Source organism: Macaca mulatta, chromosome 20 (genome assembly GCF_049350105.2).
Source record: "Macaca mulatta isolate MMU2019108-1 chromosome 20, T2T-MMU8v2.0, whole genome shotgun sequence".
Taxonomy (NCBI): domain Eukaryota; kingdom Metazoa; phylum Chordata; class Mammalia; order Primates; family Cercopithecidae; genus Macaca; species Macaca mulatta.
This window is the reverse complement of record NC_133425.1, coordinates 27,542,310-27,566,259: the sequence shown is the minus strand read 5'-3', so window position 1 is coordinate 27,566,259 and position 23,950 is coordinate 27,542,310. Positions and strand designations below refer to the sequence as shown.

The 23,950-nt window shown below is 48.9% G+C and overlaps 1 protein-coding gene and 1 non-coding gene across 5 annotated transcripts in view; both read left to right on the top strand.

Annotated features, from left to right (window-relative positions):
• GSG1L (GSG1 like) overlaps positions 1-23,950 on the top strand; it is a 276,495-nt gene that overhangs the window by 45,284 nt on the left and 207,261 nt on the right. The window lies entirely within an intron of this gene.
• On the top strand, positions 20,203-20,305 carry LOC114674557 (U6 spliceosomal RNA). Its single transcript, XR_003725702.1, has one exon. It is a non-coding gene; the product is annotated as a U6 spliceosomal RNA (small nuclear RNA).

Here is a 23,950-nt window from a genome sequence, read left to right as displayed (position 1 = left end):
GGAAGCTACTTTCCTAGTCTCCCTTGAAGCTAAGCAGTGGTTTAGTGGCCCAGTTCTGGCCAATGCAATGTAAGCAGGACTCTGCTGGGGACTTTTGGGGACATATTTTTCCTCCTGATGGAAGGATGTGGGGGCATATGAGTGAAGTCTTTCTCACCATCCTGAATGCTGCCTATTTCCTGCATTTGGAAGTGGTTGGGTGAAGATGTGATGTCTGGAGCTACTGCAGCCATCTTGTGCCTCTAGGAGAAGTCTCAGAGAATTGCAGACAGATTCCTAATGTTGTTGAGCAACTAGATCAACCTTTAGCTACCTACTTCCAGCCTTCTTGTTTTAAGAGAAAATTGAATGCCTTTATTATTTAAGCCACTGTTAGGTTTTTATTGCAGCCAAAAGTTGCATTTATTGTTTTAGTTGTTTTTATTGTTTTAGTTGTTTTTATTGCAGCCAAAAGTTGCATTACTAATATTACAGGGAGTGTTTGAACACTCCCTGGAGTGGGTCTGGAGTGGAAAATTGGGTGCTCCTTAAATACCGATAAGGGCTTGAATTTTGTTATGCTGGCTCTATCCTATTTCTGGGGCTACTTGCTATTTTTTAAATCTCTAAATTAAAAAAAGTGAAATATATCACTTATAAAAAAGAATGTTTAAAATATATCTGTATAGTCTAAAGAGGAATAAGAAAATACCCATATATTCACCACCTAAGGATTAGAACATTACCAAGTCTTAGACATTCCTTGTGTGCCCCTCCCCATCACACCCCGCCTCTCCCCAAAGTTAACCAGTATCCTCAATTTTGCATGAGTCACTTTCTGCCATTCCTGATAGTTTTAACACCCACATAATCCTAAACAATATGATGTTTAATTTTGCCTGTCCTTGAATTTCATCTAAACACGTGCAGACTCTACGCATTGTTTTGTAAGCTGCTTCTTTTGCCCTCTGAGTTGTACAGTATGTTTTTGACTTTGTGCATGTTGATGTGTGCAGGACTGGATCTGTTGTTTCCACGGCTGCGTAGTTTTTTGTCATAAGGCTCTCTTGCAGGTTGTGTCTTTCTTCTGTGGTTGACAGACAGTTGAGATGTCTCTAATTCTTTTGCCATCACCAACCCGTCTGCTCTAAACATTCTTGTCCACGGCTCAGGGTGCCATGGGGAAGAGTTGCCCTGGGGTGGATTCCTTTGAATGGAGTTGCTGGATCACAGGGATACACGCGTTACCTTCATTAGGTAAGCCAAGAAGTTTTCCCAAGTGGTTGCACCTACTTATCCTCACACAGCAGCGACTGAATGTCCGTGTTGCCCACGTCCTCGCTGACATTGGGTCCTGGGCGTGTTCTGTTCTGAATGTCCCTCTGTCCCAGCCAAGTTGACCTCCGACCTTTGAAGGTGCCTGTCCCTGTGTGTCATTACATATCAGCATCTGTATTTCTTCAAACAGTCACCGCGGAATGACGCTGTGGTCCTGAAATAAGGCCATTATCTCAGTTCTGGCCTTTATCTTCGGGTTCAACTGATTTTGGAGTTTCCAATAAGGAGAAAAAAACCAATTTGATATTCTCAGATATCAGAACTGTACCTGATTTGATTCACAAGACAGCGGGAACTTTTCCTGAAGGTCAGCATCCAATCTCTCTCCTTCGGTTCTCTCTGCCTGTGCGTTCTGAATAATCAACTCTAAAGGCGGAGGCAAGATCTAGGATTCTCAGAGTTGCACATTGCAGGGAGATGAGCACGCTGTGGACGTCATGGGGCAGGCAAGCGGATTTGGAAGGAGGTGAGAGGACTCTCCGGGCTCTAATGATGGACCTTGGACAGATCACTTAACCTCTCGGAGCGTCAATCTCCCCTTCTATTAAAATGGGATGACACCAGCAGATAATTGTGCGGAGAGGGGGTGAATAAGTCATTTAGCACAATGCCGACATGCAGTAAGTTCTCAATAAATGTCAGCAGCTACTTTTAGTAGCAGTTCTCATCTGCATAGTGTTTTGGTCGGGTTGAGAAAGGTTCCAGACGTTATTGCTAACATTCCATACATGCATTCCTATAAAACCTTGTGATCTGTAAAGTTGTGTGCTAATAAGAAAGAGGCTTATGAGAAAAACAGAGTTGGGGTAGATGACCCCCGAACCTAGGGAAGCCTGCACCAAGCTCCAAGCCAGAGCACCAACAAAATCAATAACAATCTTAATAAAATATGAGCACGGGCAAATCCTTGAGGGCATTTGCACCCAGCCACACAATCAAACGTTTCAGCCGTCAACCCTCAGCATCTGCTTCCTCCTCAGAGATGTAGGTCCAGGAGGACATTTACTTCTAATCAGGATCATTTTTATCCACATTAAAACTATGATTGGGGCCGGGTGCAGTGGCTCACGCTTGTAATTCCAGCACTTTGGGAGGCTGAGGCGGGCAGATCACCTGAGGTCAGGAGTTCAAGACCAGCCTGGTCAACATGGTGAAACCCATCTCTACTAAAAATATAAAATGAGCCGGGCAGTGGTGGCATGCACCTATAATCCCAGCTACTGGGGAGGCTGAGACATAAGAATCGCTTGAGCCTGGAGGTGGAGGCTGCAGTGAGCCGAGACTGTGCCACTACACTCCAGCCTGGGTGACAGAGCAAGACTCCATCTCAAAAATCAAAAACAAAAAACAGTGATTGAAAGTGTAGCGTTTGCCACTGGCCTATTGTTTCAGCAGAGGTGGGAAGGACTTTGTAGCTTCTTCATCTAAATTTGCCACATCCCCAGATTATACAGCCCAGTGGCAGCAGAGAGGTCCTTGAAACCACAAATCCGGCCACCCCTGGAACCAAAGTGGTACCAGTGGCACTTCTGTAGACTCCAGCCTTTTTTCTTCAGTTCTTCAAGTCCTGATAAGGATGTTTCTTTAATTGTACTTGTTCCTGACTACTTAAAAATATTAATGTGCTGGAGAAAATCATGTATGGACACACTTTCCTCGTTATTTCAACATCCTTCCCTTACATATTAATCATGAATGAGGTAACCTGGGTCAAAGGAGCCTGCCTTATAGCAGGATAGACTGTGTCCTCTAAGAGTCTTTCAGCACTGATGTTCTACAATGGGGTTTGGCAAACTACAACCCAGGGGCCGAATCCATGGTCCTTTAGTTTTTGAGACAGGGTCTTGCTCTGTCACCCAGGTCAGAGTTCAGTGGCGCGATCAGTACTTGCTGCAGCCTTGAATTCCTGGGCTGAAGTGATCCTCCCATCTCAGCCTTTTGAGTAGCTGGGACTACAGGCATGAGCCAATACAGCTGGCTAATTAAAACAATTTTTTTTTTTTTGTAGAGAGGGGTCTTGCTATGTTGCCCAGGCTGGTCCCAAACTCCTGGCATCAAGCGATCCTTCTGCCTCAGCCTCCCAAAGTGCTGGGATTACAGGCGTTAGCCACCGTGCCCAGCCCCGTCCCACATTAGATACGGTGTTGCCCAGGCCCTCATTGTTTAACCATGTTTTGGCCCAAGGAGGTCAAATTTCCTGGTTCCTTGCCCAGGCAAAGAAGGCACTCTCTGCCTCTAAGACTTCTGTCTCTGGGAAACCACTGAGCTCAGATGTAACCAACTGGAAATTGATTTCAAAAGCTTCAACAGTGGACTCTGTCCCAGCCACGTGGAACTCCAAGGACTAGAAGTTACACCAGTGCCTCCTCTCAAAGCTCACGACCTGGCCGGGCGAGGGCAGTGGCTGGGTTAGTAGTGAGAGCAGCTCCTTTTCAGAGAGAGGAAGACAAGCATATTTCTCACTCACTTTAGAAATGCAAGAAAGTTTTGTTATATTAAATAGGCATTCATTGCCAAAGATATAACAGCCTAGTGGGACAAGTGAGGCTGGGCATGGTGGTTCATGCCTGTAATCCCAGCACTTTGGAAGGCCGAGGTGGGAGGTCAGGAGTTCAAGACCAGCCTGGACAACATAGTGAGACCCCTGTCCCTACCAAAAAAAAAAAAAAAAAAAAAAAATAGCCTGCCTGTAGTCTCCGCTACTTGGGAGGCTGAGGTGGGAGGATTGCTGGAGCCCGGGAGTTGGAGGTTACACTGAGCTTTGATTGCCCACTGCACTCCGGCCTGGGTGACAGAGTGAGGCCCTGTCTCTTAAAAAAATGAAAATGAAGAAAATGACTCCCCTTTCCGTGTGCTTACCCCACTCTTCAGTTTAGTCTGTATTTTTCCAGTTGTTTTCTCTATTATCAACCACGTACCTATGTAAAGAGATGGCAGCAGAGAGGTACAGTTCTACCCTGTGCTTTCTCCCCATGACAACGGAACTGAGGCATTTTCCCGTGTCTGCACATGTGAGTCTGCCTCATGCTCTTTAATAACTGTTTATTAGTATGTCCTCCTATAGATATACCTTTATTTATTCAGAATACATACTTCCTTTCAGCTTAGTGCAAATGCCGTCTTCCTCCAGGAAGTCTTCTTTGATTCTTGCAGCACATAATGGCCACTTCGGCTCCAAACTCCTAGGTCCCTGTCCCTTTCTCAGGCCCTAGAAGAGTCAGGGTAAATCTATGCTGCTGTGACAAAGAGATCCTGCAATATGGAGGCTTGAAGAACAGGGAAGCTGTTTCTCTCTTAGGTCATAGTCCTGGTTGGTGGGGCAGCTCTGCCCCTGCCAGTCATTCCAGGAGCCAGGCTCCTTCCAAGTCATTGCTCTGTGTGCCCTAGGGCACCCCAATCATTGTCAGTGTGGCTGAAGTGAGCCACACAGGAAGCCAGGAGATGCCTGATGTCTGCACCCTGTCACGGACTGTCCATTCACAAGCCACTGGCAAGAGCTTTGCATGGCTGTGCCTCCTGCCTGGGAGGCCTGGGTGTCTGCAATGCCATGGAAGAAGAGAAACCAGCTTTGGTGGACAATCACTAGTGTTTGCTCTTATACAAACCTTGACGCCTTAACGGGGTGCTTGGGGTCCCCATGCCGTGGGGAGTGGAAATGCTGAGAGAGCAGGATCAAGGGCTGGTCCATCTTCGCATCTTCCTTCACGTCCTGTGCAGTGCCTGGCACGTGGTTGGTACTTGGGAAATGCCAAGCCCATGTGTGGACATACAGTCACCAAATCAGAGGGTGGTGGGCAACAGGGTCTAGTATCATTTCCCATGTGCCAAGCTCTGTTCTGGGCCCTGAAGACCCAAAGCATAGTTGCTCCGTCCCCACACATTATAGTCATGATCTCTTTGGGTTTCTGGAAAAGGAGATTCTCTTCCTGTGGCAGGGCCTTTGCACGTGCCGTCTCTTCCTTTTGACACCCACCTCCTTCTGCTCGCCAGCTCTCCTCACTTGCCTAGCTGGCTCCTACTATATGACTCTCCATAAATGTTACCTCCTCAAAAGAACGTCCTCTGCCGCCTCTCCCAGACTAGGTTGGATCTCTCCATTATCCACACGTGCATTATATTTCTCCCTTGTAAGGTTGTTTTTTTTTTTGTTTGTTTGTTTTGTTTTTTGTTTTTGAGTCAGAGTTTCGCTCTTGTTGCCCAGGTTGGAGTGCAATGGTGAAATCTCAGCTCACTGCAACCTCCACCTCCTGGGTTCAAGCGATTCTCCTGCCTCGGCCTCCCAAGTAACTGGGATTACAGGCATATGCCACCACGCCCAGCTAATTTTTTGTACTTAGTAAAGATGGGATTTCACCATGTTGGTCAGGCTTGTCTCGAACTCCTGACCTCAGGTGATCCACCTGCCTCGGCCTCCCAAAGTGATGGGATTACAGGTGTGAGCCACCTCACCCCAGCACTTTAAGTTTTATCAATTGCATTGAAGTAACTTTTTTTTTTTTTGAGAGGTCTTGCTCTGTTTCCCAGACTAGAGTACAGCGGCATGATCATAGCTCACTGCAGCCTTGAACTCTTGGGCTCAGGTGATCCTCCCACCTCAACTTCCTGAGTAGCTGGGACTATAGATACATGCTGCCACCCTGTATAATTTTAATTTATTTTAAAAAATTTTTCACACAGACACGGTCTTGCTGTGTAGCTGAGACTGGCCTGGAGCTCTTTGCCTTGAGTGATCCTCCCATCTTGGCCTCCCAAAGCACTGGGATTATAGGCATGAGCCACCATGCTCAGCCAGAAGTATCTTTTTTTTTTTTTTTTTTGTATAAAATCTCATTTCAGGTCAATCTGCATTCTAAGTTTGTAAGCTCTATGATGGCAGGTACAGTTTTGTGTGTTCAGTGCCTAGCATAATACCTGGCCCAATAGACATTCTGTCTACATGTGTTAAATATTTAATCAATATAGTCACCAGTTCACCACGGATGAGAAAATGGAGGCTCAGAGAGGTTGAGTGACTGGCCTAAGATCACACAGCGAGTGAGTTTCAGCACTGGGATTTTGGGCTGCCTCCAGAGCTGCTGCTTTCACAGGCTAATGCAATTAGAATACCACATGATGTGTGCCATAACAGGGTATTAATAGGATGTGTTTAAGGGGTGGTGGGAGGGCAGAGGGGGGCGTGACTGACTCAGCCTAGGAGAGGGGTGGCTGCCTGGAGGAAGCGGTGACCTTGGGGGCTCAGAAACCGTGGGGCGTTTGGAGCAGCTGTAGCGACTGCGTGGGAGTATGAAATCTGAGACCAGAGCAGAGCTGGTTGTGAAGCCCCTGCTTGGGGGCGTCAGGGAATTTGGACTTAGTTGAGCTGAGGGGAACGCTCAGAGTTTGCAAGCAGGGGAGTAACATGATCTGGTGGGTTCTGTTTAGAACATCACCCTAGGTCAGGGTTGCAAGCTGACGGCTGCTGGCTGGCAGAGTTGGCTGGGCTCGCTGGGAATCTGAAAATGGAATCTGTGGCCAACTGCATTAGTTAGGAGTTAAGTCCGACTGCTGAGCCAAATACCCAAAATTACAGCGGCTTAAGCGAAATAGAAGCTTTCTGTCCTCTGTCACATAAAAGTCTGAACGAATCAGGCATCTCAGCTCCACTTCAGGGGCCCAGAATCCCTCTAGACAGTTGCTCTGCCATCCCGAGGCACTGCCCTGGTCCACATGGTCCTCGATGGCCGTGAAGGCACAGAAGAAGGAGGCAGATGGGCACTGGGGCCAAAGGGCAGTCTCTCTCATTTCAAACTGGAAAAATCAGGTGATTCCACCCAAAAGCCAGGGTTCTGGCTTCTCTTGGATGACAGGAAGGATCTAGCAGGACTGGGCTGCACGCGGCCACGACTGACTCGAGCTGGACGGTGTCTGCCTCTTTCGGATGGGCCCATGTGCTCCAGTTCATGACAGTCCCCACGCTCCCTCTTGTCCCTGACTGCTGAGGCAGGGTGCCCACTCCTCAATCCTCTTACACCAGCCCCTTTGTTCAGTGTCATGACCCTGTATAAAGCACGTGAGCTCACAGCCCCCAACCCTGGACGGAGGATGTCCTGCAGGCGGCTGGGCTGGGAGGTCTGCTCAGGCAGGGGCGGCTGTCATGAGGCAGGACTGGCAAGGACCAGGCCCAGGCTCTGTGCTGAGAACAGCCCTTCCTTCCTTCCTTCCTTCCTCCCAGTGAACACAGTTCCAACAACTGCCTCTGCCTCTAAAACTCGTAGACTCTCCAGGGGAAACCTTGTTTGAAATCAGGGTGAGGTTATTTTCCATACAGCCATCTGGGCATGTGTATTGGGCTGCCTTTCATTCACCTGGGAGCTCTTGGGGGCTACCCTCGGGCTCCCAGGCCTGCTTGACCACCCCAGAAAAGGCGGAGGCTGGTACAGGGGAGCTATCATATGACCCGGGACGCCGATCAAACTTCCTGTCAGAGGCAGTTGCGGGCGGCTACATTTGAATTTTGCAATCACCGTCCTGTGGGAGTTCTAGATGACATGCTCCCCGCTCCTGCTGGGCATCAGTTGCCAAGGAATGATTTCCGGTGGAGGGATGTTTGGTGCCATCTTTATCCATTATTCCTGATCGCTGGCCTCCATCACGGAGACTCCGTCAGGCAGGAGGAGGGGTGGATGGCTTCTCCTGTCAGGGGCAGATGTGAATGAGTTTCCTGGAGCTGGGGAGCAAAGAAGTGTGTTTCCAGTGGGCGCAGGTCTCATGGAGATTGAAGGTCCTTGCAGGCTGGAAATGGCCTTGGCACGGTGGCACCTCCAGATCCAACAGCACTTTTTGGTCTGCAAATAGCTCTCCCGTATTAGTCCAATCCAATATTTTCTTTCTGACCTGCAGCAATCAGAGGGGGCTCTGTGTCCCTCTTGGGGACTAGGTACCTTTTAGCAAAATCCCCCCACAGAGCACACTGTCTTTAGGGTCCAAGCCTTCCCCTACCCCTAACCTGCCTCTGCATTTGGGGTCTGGGTTTCTGGTGGTTGACTCCCTCCTGAATGGGGTTAGTGTCAAGATAAGACGCTGCCCCTTCTTGGGTTTCCATAGTGATAAATCCCTCTCAAAGAGCGTCTGAGGATTTTGCTGACTTTACTGAAGATCCGTGGGAGGTTCCATCACACAGTGCAGGTGACACGGTGCATCTGGCATCCGCCTGGTCCCTCTTCCTTCTACCTGGATTTCCCAAGGAGTTCCCAGTGTCTCTTCCTCATGCATGCAAAGCCGCTTCCCTCTCCCCTGAAGCCTTTCCTGTTGGCAGCCGATATAGAACCTTGCAAGCATGTGTGTGCGTGTTTTGCGTGTGTGTGTGTGTGTGTGTGCATGAAGACATTGGGGCACTTGCCTTCTGTACTGAAGCTCTTGTCAAAACATTTTTCTCCACAAAGTCATTTCTGTCCTCAAGAGGAATTCTGGTGCCAGTAGCTAAGATAAGACCGTTTCTTCACTTGTTATGCGGCTAACAGCTGTGAAGTGGGCTGAAGCAGTTAAGTCATCATCCCCATTTTACAGATGAGGAAACTGAGACTCAGAGAGGTGCAGTGACTCCCTCAGGGTCACCCACTGTGGGACTCCGTTCTAGGCTTGCCGACCCAAGGCCAGTGCCCTTTCCACTGCATCCCTGCCTCATGGAAGCCTCTTTGCTGGAGTTTGGTCCTGAATTTGCTTCCGTGGTGAGCCTTGCCTGGTAGGGCCAGAGACTGGGGGTAACAACAAAGCACGCATTTACTCATTCACCAAATAGGTAATGAGCCCGCGCCCTGTGCTAGGCACTGGATACTTGGGAATCAGTGGTGAGTGATACAGGGATTCTGCCTTCATGGAGCTGATGGTCCAGTGAGGAATCAGATGAGCACACACACAAATGCATGTGTTCCCACAGGCAGGCTGAGTGTCACTGAGACAAATGCATCAGGGTCTGGGATAAGGGAGTGCAGGGGGAGCGGGGGTGCTATTTTATAATGGGGGTCAGGAAGGCCACTTTGAGGGCACAAGCTCCAAAGGTATCTGGGGTGACAGAGCAAGCAGGTGCAATGTCTGAGCCTGGACAGTGTTTGGTGTGTGCAGGGAGCTTTGAGGAAGCCACAGGGTCTGGAGTACAATGATTGAGGGAGAAGGTTGGGGAAAAAGCAGGAAGGAGAACAAGCATCTCATATGGGGCACATGCGCTCAGACCTGGGCAGTGAAAACAGTACTGACGTGGCCAAGCACCGTGGCTTACTCCCGTAATCCCAGCACTTTGGGAGGCCAAGATGGGTGGATCACTTGAGGTCAGGAGTTCAAGACCAGACTGGCCAACATGATGAAACCCCATCTCTACTAAAAATACAAAAATTAACCAGGCATGGTGGTGCGTAACTGTAATCCCAGCTACTCGGGAGGCTAAGGCAGGAGAATCGCTTTAGCCTGGGAGGCAACGGTTGTAGTGGGCCGAAATCCTGCCACTGTACTCCAGCCTGGGTGACAAATCGAGACTCTGTCTCAAAACAAACAAACAAACAAGTACTGACAACTGCACCCCACATTCTGGACATTACTTCTTTCTAAAAGCCCCTCGGGTGACTCAAATATGCAGTGAGGGCCGACAGCCACTGGGCTAGGGCCCTGCCGGCCACTGTGAGGACCTGGGTTTCATTCTAAGTGTGATGAGAAGTCCTTGGCAGGCAGGGAGGGTGGTGATGCAATCTGATGTACTTTTCTAGAAGATCTCCCTGGTGGCTGGGTTGGAATAGATGTAAGGGAGTGAGACGGTAGGCAGGGAGGCCATAAGGAGGCTGCTGCAATGGTCTGGACAAGGGGCAGCAGTGGCTAGCGATGGAGGCAGCCTCGGCCAGGTGTTGTGCTGGACCCCTCTTAACTTCAGGAGGGATGGTACCAGGTTCGAGAGGCCAAGGAAGAGACCTGGAGCCAGCAAACTAAACATAGGGTTTTGCCAGGCGTGGTGGCTCACGCCTGTAATCCCAACACTTTGGGAGGCCGAGGCGGGCGGATCACCTGAGGTCAGGAATTCGAGACCAGCCTGGCCAACATGGTGAAACCCTATCTCTACCAAAAATATGAAAATTAGCCGGGTGTGATGGTGCACGCCTGTAGTCCCAGCTACACGGGAGGCTGAGGCAGGAGAATTGCTTGAACCTGGGAGGCGGAGGTTACAGTGAGCTGTGATCACGCCACTGCACTCCAGCCTGGGTGACAAGAGACTCCATCTCTAAAAACAAACAAACAAACAAACAAAAGCCATATGGTTTACTTGGGCGAACTTACCTACAGAGTGCTCCAGTGGCGATGGGCTGGACAAGAACAACGGCTTGTAAAATGCGTGCAGTTTCTATAGCACTTTCACGTAACACCCTTTCTCCGGCAATCCTTATTCCTTAAGTCTGCCATACAGGGTATGCTTAAGTTGTTATTGCTGTCAGTTGCATCTATCATACACCAGGGTCCTCAGATTACCACAAACTCAGTGACTTAAAACAACACAAATTTAGGCTGGGTGCGGTGGCTCAAACCTGTCATCCCAGCACTTCGGGAGGCTGAGGCAGGTGGATCACTTGAGCCCAGGAGTTTGAGACCAGCCTGGGCAACACAGGGGGACCCCCATCTCTACAGATAATTTTAAAAAATTAACTGGGTGTGGTGGTGCACACCTGTGGTCCCAGATACTCAGGAGATTGAGGTGGGAGGATCACCTGAGCCTCGGAGATTGAGGTGGCAGTGACCTGTGATGGCACTGCTGCACTCCAGCCTGGGTGACAGAGCAAGACCCTGTCTCAAAACAAAAATGCAAACAAACAAACAAACCACACACATGCACATTTATTCTCACACAGTTCTGGAGGACAGGAGTCCAAAATGAAGGCATCCACAGGGCTGCACTCCTGGGGGCTTCAGGGAGGAGGTTTCCTTGCCTTTTCCAGTCTCTTGATGCCAGTTATACTCCTTGTCTTGTATCTCCTGCATCTTCAAAGTCCGTCACTCCAACCTTTGGTTTTGTATCGTGTCGTCTTTTTTTTATTCTCTGGCTTCTCTCTTATATGGACCCTGGTGATTACATTGGACCCACCTGGATAATCCCGGCTAATCTCCCCAGCTCTCGATCCTTATCTTCATCACCCAGTAGAGTCCCTTTTGCCATGTAAAGTAAGATATCACAGATTCCGAGGGTTAGGACGTGGACCTCGTGGTGGGGGCATTACTCAGTCTCTGACAGTCAGGGTCCCCTCTGGAGTGGTGGAGGGGCCTATGGGTGGAGCCTGGGGCTCCCTTATCTCCCTGGGGGCTCTCGGTGTCTCCCCGACTGGGCGCAGATACCCTCTGGCTTTTCTGTCTGTGTTTAGATGCTGTGCCAGCTGCAAAGGCCAGTGTGTGGGTCCTGCTTCTGTTCCCCAGGGGTCCTCCAGGTGGCCCGGCCTCTCCATGGTTGCTAGGGTGGCTCGCTGCCCCTAGGGTGCACTGGTGTCCACCTGGCCTCCCACCTGAGGACTTGGTCGACCAGATCACCCACTCCCATTTGCCTGGCATTTTCAGAATGTGTTAGTTTTCTGTCGGTGCTGTAATAAATGACCCCACAAACTTAGTGGCTTAAAACAGCATACATGTATTATCTTACAGTTCTGCCAACTGGAACCCAGGACAGTCTCATCCACCTAAAATCAAGGTGACATGGGGCAGACTTGGTGGCTCACGCCTGTAATCCCAGCACTTTGGGAGGCCAAGGTGGGCGGATCACCTGAGGCAAGGAGTTTGAGACCAGTCTGGCCAGCATGGTGAAACCCCATCTCCACTAAAAATACAAAAATTAGCCAGGCATGGTGATGCATGCCTGTAGTCACAGTCACTTGGGAGGCTGAGCCACAAGAATCTCTTGAACCCGGGAGGCGGAGGTTGCAGTGAGCTGAGATCGTGCCTCTGCACTCTAGCCTGGGTGACAGAGCGAGACTCTGTCTGAAATAAATACATAAATAAATAAATAAAATATAGTCAAGGTGTTGGCAGGCTGTGCCTTGTTCCGGAGGCTCTAGGGGTGAATGCAATTTTTGCTTATTCTGATTGTTGGCAGAATTCAGTTCCTCCAGATGGTAGGACGGAGGTCCCTGCTTTCTTGCTGGCTGTAAACGAAGGGCTGTTCTTGGCTTCTAGAGGTCACCCTGTTCCTTGGCTAGGGACCCCCCACCCCGTCTTCTCCATCTTCAGAGTCGGCAACAGCGGGCCGAGTTTTTCTCTCCTGGCCTTTCCCTCTCTTCCTGCAGCTGGGGAAGGTTCTCTGCTGTTATGGGCCCATGATGACATTGGGTCCACTTGGATAACGGATCATCTCCCCGTTTCAGGGGCTGCAACCTTAATTCCACCTGCAAAGTCCCTTCTGTTTTGTAAAGTAACAGTTTCCATCTTACAGCTTCCAAAGATTAAAGCATGGACGTTTTAGGGGCTGTTATTCTGCTTAAATGCACCAAATAGTAACAAAACAATGACAATGTAATTAACACTTATTAAGCTTTTATTACCTGCCAGGCTCTATGCCTGGATCCTCGGAATCACCTCTGAGGAAGATACTATTATTATGCCTATTTTAGGAATAGGAAACTGAGGCACAGAGGAAACTGAGGCATAGAGAGGTTAAGGAATGTGACAGGTTGAATTATGCCCCCCCATACCATTCATATGTTGAACTCCTAACCCCCAGTACCTCAGAATGTGATCTCATTTGGAGCGAAGGTTTTTATAGATGTAATCAAGTTGAAATGAAGTCTTTTGAGGAAGCCCTAATCCAATATGGCAGATGTCCTCCTAACATGGGGAAATGCAGAAATACAAACCTACACAGGGAGAATGCCATGTGGATGGGAAGGCAGCATCTACAAGTCAGGGAGACAGGCCTGGCTGTAATCCCGGCACTTTGGGAGGCCAAGGCGGGCAGATCACTTGAGGTCAGGAGTTCGAGACCAGGCTGACCACCATGGTGAAACCCCTGTCTCTACTAAAAATACAAACTTAGCTGGGCATGGTGGTGCATGCCTGTAATCCCAGCTACTTGGGAGGCTGAGGCAGGAGAATCACTTGAACCCAGGAGGCGGAGGTTGTGGTGAGCCGAGATCACGCCACTGCACTCCAGCCTGGGCAACAAGAGCAAAACTCTGTCTCACAAAAAAAGGAGAAGGCCGGAAACAGATCCTTCCCCCACAGCCCTCAGAAGGAATCAGCCCTACCAACTTCTTAATTTTGGCCCTCCACCCTCCAGAGCTGTGAGACAGGAACTGTCTGGTGTTCAGGCCACCTATTTGTGGTGCTTTTTATGGCAGTCCTAGCGGACTAATAAGTGTAACTTGTCATTAGTTGTGGCAGCTGGGTTCGAGCCCAGGCAGTCCTCAGTCTTTGGCTCTCTGGCTGTTTTCGTTGCCATGTCTGTCTCCATCTCTCTCCATTTTGGTCTCTTTGTCTGATTTACTCTGTTCTGTTTTTCTCTATCTTTTATTTATTTATTAATTTTGAGACAGGGTCTTGCTCTGTTGCTCAGGTTGGAGTGCAGGGGCGCAACCATAGCTCACTGCAGCTTCCGCCTCCTGGGTTTAAGCAATCTTCCTGCCTCAGCTTCCTGAGTAGTTGGGATTACAGGCACGCACCACCATGCTTGGTAAATTTTTGTGTTTTTTGTAGAGATGGGGTCTCATTATGTTGCCCTGGCTGGTCTCAAACTCATGACCTCAAGCAATCCTCCTGCCTTGGCCACCCAAAGCTCCAGCATTATAAGTGTAAGCCAACCTGCCCGGCCTCCTTTTTTTTTTTTTCTTCCCCTCACTCACTCTCCCTTTCTCTCTCCCCCTGCTTCTGGCTCCCTGGGTTTCCGTCCTTCCCTCCTTCTGGCCCTCAGCTCCTACCGAGACAGGAACTCCCTCACTTCCTCACTCTCGCTCCCTCATTCCCCTCCAGCCACTGTTCCTCCCAGGACACCCCTTTGCAATTAAACTGCGGATAGACCAAGGCCCAGATGCCAGCATCACTGATGCCCACACCGGCTGTTCTTGGGGCCTTGGCGGCAAGTGAGCAGCCGGAACTGAGGAGAGTGGGCAGAGAGCTACCCTCTCTGAGAGCGGAGGCCTCTGAGCTGCAGGAGGAGCCAAGCTCAGCCCCCACTCACCACCCTGTGGGCTCTCTCCGGCCCCCTCCACCCTGCTGTGCACACAGGCGCCTCGGGCTGAGTGGCCGTCAGCCCAGCAGCCCCACTAGGCCTGGCTGGTGCGTGACGCTCGCAGTGGGCACCAGCAGCTGTGCCGCCCGTGTCGTCCTGCCACACTGACTGCTGTTTTTCTGCTCCTGGTTTCTGGCTTCAAGCTTTTCAGAGCAGTCTTCCTGCCCTCCAGATCCCAGCCGCCATCTTTCTGGGTTTGACCTTTTCCCTTTGTTGCCCCTGCTTCTGGGGTCCCTGTTACCCTGAATGGGAAACTCCCCACTCCCTAAGGTCCGAGGAACCCTGTGGTCTGGCCAGTCCTGGCCCCTGGTTGGGTTGGGGTTGGGGATTGAGATGGAGACAGGAATGAAGGAAGTAAGGGAAGGCTGCCAGAGGGAATTCTGGGAAGCACTGGGGAACGGGCACTTTGGAGAGACGTGTCCAGCCCAGTCCTTCTCCTCTGGGGGCTTCCCCAACATCAGTCATGGCCATGCTGGCAGCCATGTTTTCCTGCAAGGCCATGATCTACCCGGCCATGCTGATTGGCCACTAGAGCTGGACATGTGACCTGAACTGGGCCAATCGGTTCCTCTGTCCTGGGAGTTTGGAGGACTCTGGGAGGTGGGTTGGCTTCTGTAGGGCTAGATGCAGGGACAAGGGGTTGAGTGCTTAAGGGAAGCAGGCCTGTGTTCAGAGGAGCAGAGAGGGGCTGAGACAGCCTGAGAGAGGTTGCTCAGTTCCCATAGCTGCCCTCTCCTGCAGTCCCTGCTGCTGGGTTCAGCGGGATGCCGGTGTATCCTTCTGTGTTAACAAGCATCCGTGCTCAAGCTCCTGTGAGTGGGTTCTGCCTTTTGCAGCCACCCAGCCTCCAGATAGCACTTTTAAGAATGCAAATCAGATCACAGTGCTCGTCTGCTTGATGCCCTCAGTGGCTTCCCAGAGCGGCAGCATTTCTCCTTAAGGCTGCCCCAGCACGAGGCTGAGCAACCCGGCCCCGGCCTCTCCCATTGCCCCAGGACTCCCTCACAACAGCCTCTTTGCTGTTTCTCCAGCACTCCAAGCTCATTCTGCCCCAGGGCCTTTGGACTTGTTGTGCCTTTTGCCTGAGATGCTCTCCCCCTGGATCTTTTTTTCTTTTTCTTTTTTTTTTTGAGATGAAATCTCACTCTGTCGTCCAGGCTGGAGTGCAGTGGCGCAATCTCGGCTCACTGCAAGCTCTGCCTCCCGGGTTCACGCCATTCTCCTGCCTCAGCCTCCTGAGTAGCTGGGACTACACTCCCGGCTAATATTTATTTTATTTTATTATTTTATTTTATTTTTTTTTTTTGGTATTTTTAGTAGAGACGGAGTTTCACCGTGTTAGCCAGGATGGTCTCAATCTCCTGACCTTGTGATCTGCCTGCCTCAGCCTCCCAAAGTGCTGGGATTACAGGCATGAGCCACTGCACCCGGCCTCTTTTTTTCTTTTTAATTTGTTTTGAGACATGATCTTCCTCTGTCACAGGCTACAGTGCAGTGGTACACTGCAAATACAGCTCACTCCAGTCCCCACCTCCTGGGCTCAAGCGATCCCCCTGCCTTAGCCTCTTGAGTAGCTGGGACTACAGGCATATGTCACCATGCTTGGCTAATTTTTTAAATTTTTGTAGAGATGGGATCTTGCCATGTTGCCCAGGCTAGTCTCGAACTCCTGGGCTCAAGCGATCCTCCCGCGTTGGTCTCCCACAGTGCTGGCGCCCGGTCACCCGCTGGATCTTTTACGTGGCCGGCTTGTCCTCATCAGGTTTGAGCTGGAATGTTCTCTCCTGGAGAAAAGGCCCTGATCAGCCCATCAGAGAAGCCTCGCTCACCCTGTTATTCTATCACAGCATCCCATTTTATTTTATTCAGGGCACATATCACCATCTGTTGTTTGTTTATTTGTTGACTTGTTTACATCTGTTTCCCTGCTGGAGTGAAAACATCACGTCTTGCGCACCACTGAATCCTCAGTGCTTCCAACACAGCCTGGCACGTAGTAGGTGCTTAATGAGTATTTGTTGATTGAATGCAAAAATGAGGCAAGATGGCCCAGAGTTAGAGTGCCAGGAGTTTGGCCGGGTTTGCTGGGAGAGAGTTGAAGGACCTATCTCATTCTCCCCGCACAGGAACCCCACTCTTGCCTATACATAGGCTGCTCTGCCCTTGTAGATGATAGTTCTGAAGGTTGCCCAGCAGCAGGTGGAGACCAGGCTGCCAGGCTGCAGGAAGTGGTGATTGTAGCAGAGGTGACTCAGTTCTGCCTGGGCCAACCTTGGGCCCCCTTCTGGGCTGATACATACTCTGTCCACTGGGCCAGTGTCTGTTCTTCCTCTCGAGGGCCCCAAAATGATCTTTCCAGGGGGAGCTCGTTTGTCCTGCTGCCCTTCAGTAAGGGACAATGGTTCGCATCCCCCAAGATCAGAGGCCCCGTTTTGGGTAAGCTGGTGGAGGAGACAATTTCACGTGCGAGTGAATTGCCTTTCGTCTGCCTCTCTCTGATTTGTTTTTGAAAATTCATTGTATTTATTAGATATGCCATCACACAATGGTCCCTTGACATATTTCGTGCTGTAAAGAGACAGCCCCTGCCATCAAGCTGTACGCTGTAGCTGACAACACCGGGTGTCTCGTGCACCCTCACGCACACACTTCCACGTGGGCACACGCTGTTGTCAAGCACACAGACGTCACAGGCTGGTGGGAGCAGCCCTGGGGATGAAAGACCCAGGCTGGCGTTGGCTGTACCTCTCCTCCCCTTCCTGGAAAAATGATGGCAATTCTGCACTAGCTATGTGAATTGGGGAAGAGGCAGCATGGACAGATAAAGTCCAGGATCCCAGTCGCCTCCCTGGCCAAACGGAAGTGGCTAACCAGCCACTGGTTTTGAGGAATGGGAGTTCAGCAAACTTTTCTTTTCCTTTCTTGTCTGCTGGGGGAGGTGCTAATGAGTAGAACAAAGCCCACAGAGGGAGGGGGAAGCAGAAAGCCTGAGCAATCCACTCCGTGAATAATCAGCCCTGAATAATTGAGAATTGACTTGTAATTGCAATTGTCTCAGCGTGGAATGCTGACGCTGGAAGATGAGGAACAGGCGAGAAGAATGGTGGGGTTTGGAAAGAGGGCGTTGACTCTGGACTGATTCCGGACAAAGCAACAGGGGGTCAAGGGGAAATTCTTTATTACAATTCTAAACTACAAGGGCAAATGGCTAACACTGTTGGGGGATGGTTGTAGGAGGAGGATAGGAGAGATGTAGCCAAGAAGGAGCAACATTTCTTTCCTGACGGTAAACAACTGCCAAATAAACCCCAGAAATGACACTCTGAGAGCGTCTGTGGGAAGCTTAGAGAGCTGCTTGTCCGGCAAGAGGTATTCGTTTTGTTCAAGCTTCATCTGGTGTTCGCTTAAAAGAGTAGATTTCGTTTCCTCTCTTGCACCAGTCCGGAGGGCAAAATCAGCACGTAACATCTGCCTCATGTCATCGTTTAGACGCTTATGAATAAACGAATTCTGGCAGGACTAAGCAAATAGCAAAATGCAAGACCCAGCCAATTCCCGATTAGCTCTTTGTGGATTATCTGCTGGGGGATTGTCCAGAGGAAATGTCCCATCCCAGGGTGGAGTCCTTCCCGCCATGCAGCAAGGTCCTCGGCTTCACTCTCTGAGGTGGACTTTTCATTTTTACTTTTATTATTTTTAGAATTATTTGGTAGAGACGAGGTCTCACTATGTTGTGCAGGCTGGTCTCAGAATCCTGGGCTCAAGTGATCCTCCCACCTTGGCCTCCCAAAGTGCTGGAATTATAGGCGTGAGCCATTGCGCCCCACTGTGGCCTAACTTTTGAGCACACAGAATGTCAGATGTGAGCAAGTAATGGTTAAGGGCTGGGTCTATACAGACAGACAGATCTGAGGTTGAACTTGTCTCCTACACACAGTAGTAAAAGGACTTGGGCAGTGTCTCCATTCCTCTGAACCTCTGCTTCTTCCACTGTACAATGAGGAAGATGATGATTGCAGCTGTAACTCCATGCTTATCAGTAGCCTTGAGTTCCTCTGCATTTCCCAGCATCCTTTGCACTTGGAATGTCCATGTGACTAGTCTGGCCAAAGGGATATGAGTGGAAGTGATGGACTGAGGTGGGCAAATATACTGTGTGTCCTCCCTCTACTTTCTCTGCCTCATCTGTGGTGCAGCTACACCATAGAGGGAGCCTGGATCCCTGAGTCACTGCATGGATATATGTCATTCAGGAGAAGCAGCTAAGAAAGAACCTTTAAGATTTTGAGGTGTTTGTAACAGCAGCTAGTATTAACTACCCAAATGAATACAGTAGTACTTCCTTGAGAGGTATCATGAAGAATTAGGTTAGGGAGGCAGAGCTTATAAGAACTTAGCTAAGTGCCTGGCATATAGAAAATGTTCAATAAATATTAGGTATGAGTATTAATTTATTTATGCGGCAAATATTTATAGAGTTCACGTGATGGGCCAGGCATGTGGAATAACAACAGATGCATAAAATCATATTTTGGATTATATATGAAATAGTGCACTCCATGGTAAAATAGAAAGAATTTGGTCATTCATTCCATCAGTGATTGTTATTATTATTATTGCTATTTTTGTTCTGAGACAGAGTCTTGCTCTGTTGCCCAGGCTGGAGTGCAGTGGTGCGATCTCAGCTCACTGCAACCCTTGAAGCCTTCCAGGTTCCAGTGATTCTCGTGCCTCAGCTTCCTGAGTAGCTGGCATTACAGTCATGCACCACCACACACAACTGATTTTTGTATTTTTAGTAGATATGGGGTTTCACCATGTTGGCCAGGCTGGTCTTGAATTCCTGCCCTCAAGTGATCTGCCCGCCTTGGCCTCCCAAAGTGCTAGGATTACAGGTGTGAGCCACCACGCCTGACCCAATCATTGATTATTAAATATTAAACCCTATTATGCTCCAGGCATTGTGATGAATGGTGGGGACATGTAGTTGAATATGTCCGTTTTCATTCTTAAATTGCTTGCAGGACACTGAGAAATGTACAAGTAAACATGTAATTCAAATGCCTAGTAACACGTGTCATATAAAGGGACTTTTTGAAAGTGCTGACTGTGTCATTAACTCTGTTTGGGGGAAATTAGAGAGGGCTTCATGGAGGAAGGGGCTTTTGAGTTCAGCCTTGAATGTCTGAGTAGCATTTGGGCAGATGAGAAAGCATTTCAGGTGGAGGCACTGGTCCATAGTCTTGGGGTTTTTTAAAAAAATTATTTATTGATTTATTTTTTTGAAACAAGGTTTCACTCTGTTGCTCAGGCTGTAGGGCAGTGGCACGATCACAGCTTGTTGCAATCTTGAACTGGGCTCAAATGATCCTCCTGCCTCAGCCTCCCAAGTAGCTGGGACTACAGGTTCATGCCACCATGCCCAGCTAATTTTTTAATTTTTGTAGAGATGAGATCTTACTCTGTTGCCCAGGCTGACCTTGAGCTCCTGGCATCAAGCAATCCTCCTGCCTTGACCTCCCAAAATGCTGGGATTACAGGTAGGAGCTACCGGGCCTGGTGAGGTCTTGTGTTTGATGAGATGTGGCAAATGCTTTGGTAGCTGGGGATATAGGGTATCTGTGCTAGGTGGAATAGTGTCGTACACTCCAAAGATGTCCACATCAGTGCTTGCTCTGGCAGCACATACACTAAAATTGGAGTGATACAGAGAGAGCATGGCCTCTGCGCAAGGATAACACACAAATTCATGAAGCATTCCATATTTTTCCATTATTCTAAGTGAAGTAACTCCGGAATAGAAAACCAGACTCTGTATGTTCTTACTTATAAATGGGAGCTAAGTTATAGGTATGCAAAGGCACGTAGAGTGGTACGTGGACATGGGAGACTCAGAAGTGGGGAGGGGCCAGGCACGATGGCTCACACCTATAATCCCAGCACTTTGGGAGGCCGCGGTGGGTGGATAACTTGAGGTCAGGAGTTCAAAACCAGCCAGGCTAACATGGTGAAACCCCATCTCTACTAAAAATACAAAAAGTCAAGAGTGGTGGCGCATGCCTGTAATCTCAGCTACTTGGGAGGCCGAGTCAGGAGAATTGCTTGAAGCTGGGAGGTGGAGGTTACAGTGAGCCAAGATTGCGCCACTGCACTCCAGCCTGGGCAGCAGAGTGAGACTCTATCTCACAATAAAAAAAAAAAAAAAAAAAAAAAAAAAAAAAAAAAAAAGAAGTGGGGAGGGTGGGAGGAAGTGAGGGATGAAAAACTACATATTGGGTATGAAGGACACTGCTTGGGTAATGGGGGCACTGAAATCTGAGGCTTTACCACTACACAATTCATCCATGTAACCAAAAACCACTTGTACCCCTAAAGCATTGAAATAAAAAATATAAATAATAACAATAAAAATAAATAAAATCAACAATAGAAAACAAGCAAAGATGTCCACATCACAAACTTTGTAACCCAACCCGTGACTGTGTTAGTTTACGTGGTGCAAAGGGACTTTCTCAGATGTGATTACTACATTAAGGATTTTGAGGTGGGAGGTTATCCTGGAGTATCCAAATGGGCCTGACCTCATTCTGTGAGTCCTTGAAAGTGGAGAACCATGGTAGTGGGTGCCTGTAATCCCAGCTACTTGGAAGACTGAGACAGGAGAATTGCTTGAACCCAGGGGGCAGAGGTTGCAGTGAGCTGAGATTGCACCACTGCACTCCAGTCTGAGCGACAGAGCGAGACTCTGTCTCAAAAAAAAAAAAAAGGGCCGGGGGGGGAGAACACTTCCCAGCTGTAGGCAGAGGGAGAGGTGTGTCTATGAAAGAAGGGAGATTTGACATGGCTGGTTTCGAACATAGGGAACCACGAATCAAGGCATGTGGGCATCCAGGAGAAGGTGGAAGAGGCAAGGACATGCTGTCTTCCCTGGAGCCTCCTCTCGGGGATGTGGCTGGGCCTACACCTTGATTTTAGCCTAGTGAGAATCATGGTGGACTCCTGACCTATAGAATTACAAGACAAGGCCAGGCGTGGTGGCTCACACCTGGAATCCCAGCACTTTAGGAGGCCAAGGTGGGTGGATCACCTGAAGTCAGGAGTTTGAGACCAGCCTGGTCAACATGGTGAAGCCCGTCTGTACTAAAAAATACAAAAATCAGCCGGGCATGGTGGCACATGCCTGTAATCCCAGCTAATCAGGAGGCTGAGGCAGGAGAATCAATTAAGCCTGGGAGGCAGAGGCTGCAGTGAGCCAAGATCGAGCCACTGCACAGTGAGACACTGTCTAAAAAATAAAAAAGAAAAGGAAAAAGGAAAAAGATTTATAAGATAGAAATTTTGTATTGTTTTAGCCATTATGTTTTGTTTGCGTTAATTTGTTACAGCAGCAATGGAAAATGAATAGAGCATCTGATGGAGAATATCAAGAGACCACACTAGACAAAAGGGCCAGGCAGAGATGTGTAGACTCATTCTGGTTGACCAGTGGGTCTGAAACTTCAGTGAGGTCCCCACTTTTCCATATACTATTAATATTCTGTGTGAATACTAATTAATAATTATATTCTGAGAGAGAGAGTAGCCTTGTTCATTTTAATGGTTATGATCCTTCCATAAGTTGAATGTATGTTTCTTATTTAATTAATGGAAATTTAGGTTATTTCCAGTCCTTTCCTATTAAAATAAGGTTGCAATGAATGATCTTGACCTTGTGTAATTTTGCACACGTGTAAGATGAGTTCCAAGAAATGGAATTATTGGGTCACAGAGAATATGCATTTTTAGGAGTCCAAATTTTTCATAAATGTCTGAGGGCACAATTCTGGTGAGAGCTAAAGGCAATTGAGGTTTCTGAGCAGAATTCAGATATGGGTTCTACAAGTATTCCTGTGGCTGATGGTATGGAGGCCAGGAGGCCAGAGGAGAGGCTGAGGCAATGGACCTAGAGAGAAATGAGTGTGAGTGACAGAGAGAGAGAGAAACGGTGCTGTTTAGGACTGGGTGTATGGGTGAGTGTAGGTTGATTTTCTTGTGTGTGTTTTTACTTTAAAAAAAGTTGTTTTTTCTTTTTTTAGATATGGAGTCTCACTATGTTGCCGACGCACACTGGTCTCAAACTCCTGGGCTCAAGCAATCCTCCCACCTTGGCCTCCCACAGTGCTAGGATTACAGGTGTGAGCCACTGTGCCTGGCTCTGTGTGTGTGTGTGTTTTAATCAGTACAGGAACTTCTTAAGACATGAGAGGTCCTTCGTCAATGGCCCTGGGTTTGAGAGCCTACTGGAGCCAGGTGCGGTGGTGCACGCCTGTAATCCTAGCTACTTGGGAGGGCTGAGGTAGGAGAACTGCTTGAGGCCAGGAGTTCAAGAGCCACTGGGACTGGTGTCCCTCACGACAAGTGAGGCCCACTTTGTGTTCACGTGGCAGACCTGAATTCCACTCTCCATTCTCTTCTGCCTGGCCCTTTTAACCTTGGGGGAGATAATTAACTTCGTGGTTTTGCAGGGGAGGGGGATAGAAGTGTGTCCCTGCGGTCTTTAAGCAAGGTCTTTCTGGTAGATTTCTTCTAAGAAATACGTGCTGACTACAGTTCTTCCTGCCTCTGACTTCCTGATTTTTGGTGCTTATATGATTTGTACAGCATCGAGGTGTTCCAACTACAATATCTCCAATTGTTTCATTTGGTTACGTATTTACATAGATTCTTCACCCACCGTGGGGTTTTATTATGACTTCTCCATTCTTGGGCTTATTTTGATTCTTCCTTGGTGAGCTGTATTTCAATGTCAGCTAGTTTTTTCGAGAATGGCTCATGGATACCATGTTCTCCGAGGGCGTTCATGTCCGAGAATGTCTGCCTGCTGCCTTTACACTTGAACGTGCAGTTCATCTTTTTGCAGCTTTGCTGGGATGATGTTCATGAGTCTCCCCCGAGGAGAGCCCTGGGCCTGTTTCTCCTGTTCTTCTCGAGGTTGGGTTGAGACCCAATGCTGCCTAGGATGCCTGGTGGGCCCCTGAGCTTGGGGATGCTGTAGGCGGATCATGAACAGAAAATAACATAATTTGGAGTGAGAAACTTTGGCTGCCAATTTCAGGGCAGCCAGCCAGAAGATTATCTCTCTTCCCTCGTATGTTTGGGATATTTGTAACTCTAAAAATATCCATGGCAGCTGTGTACAGCTGCACAGGCTGTGCACTGCACGATTCAGGGAATGTTGTTGCTATAAACCACAACGTGAGTGGCGCTCTGTTATGTGCAATGTGGTGGCCCTGTGACCTCTGAGACTGGAGTGGGCCTAGAAGCAGATAATTCTTTTATCTCGGTGTTTCCAGACTTTGACTATTTTCATATCACCTTTGTTAATTTATTTCTAGCCACATATTCATCTCCTACTATGATTTTTTTTTTATTGGC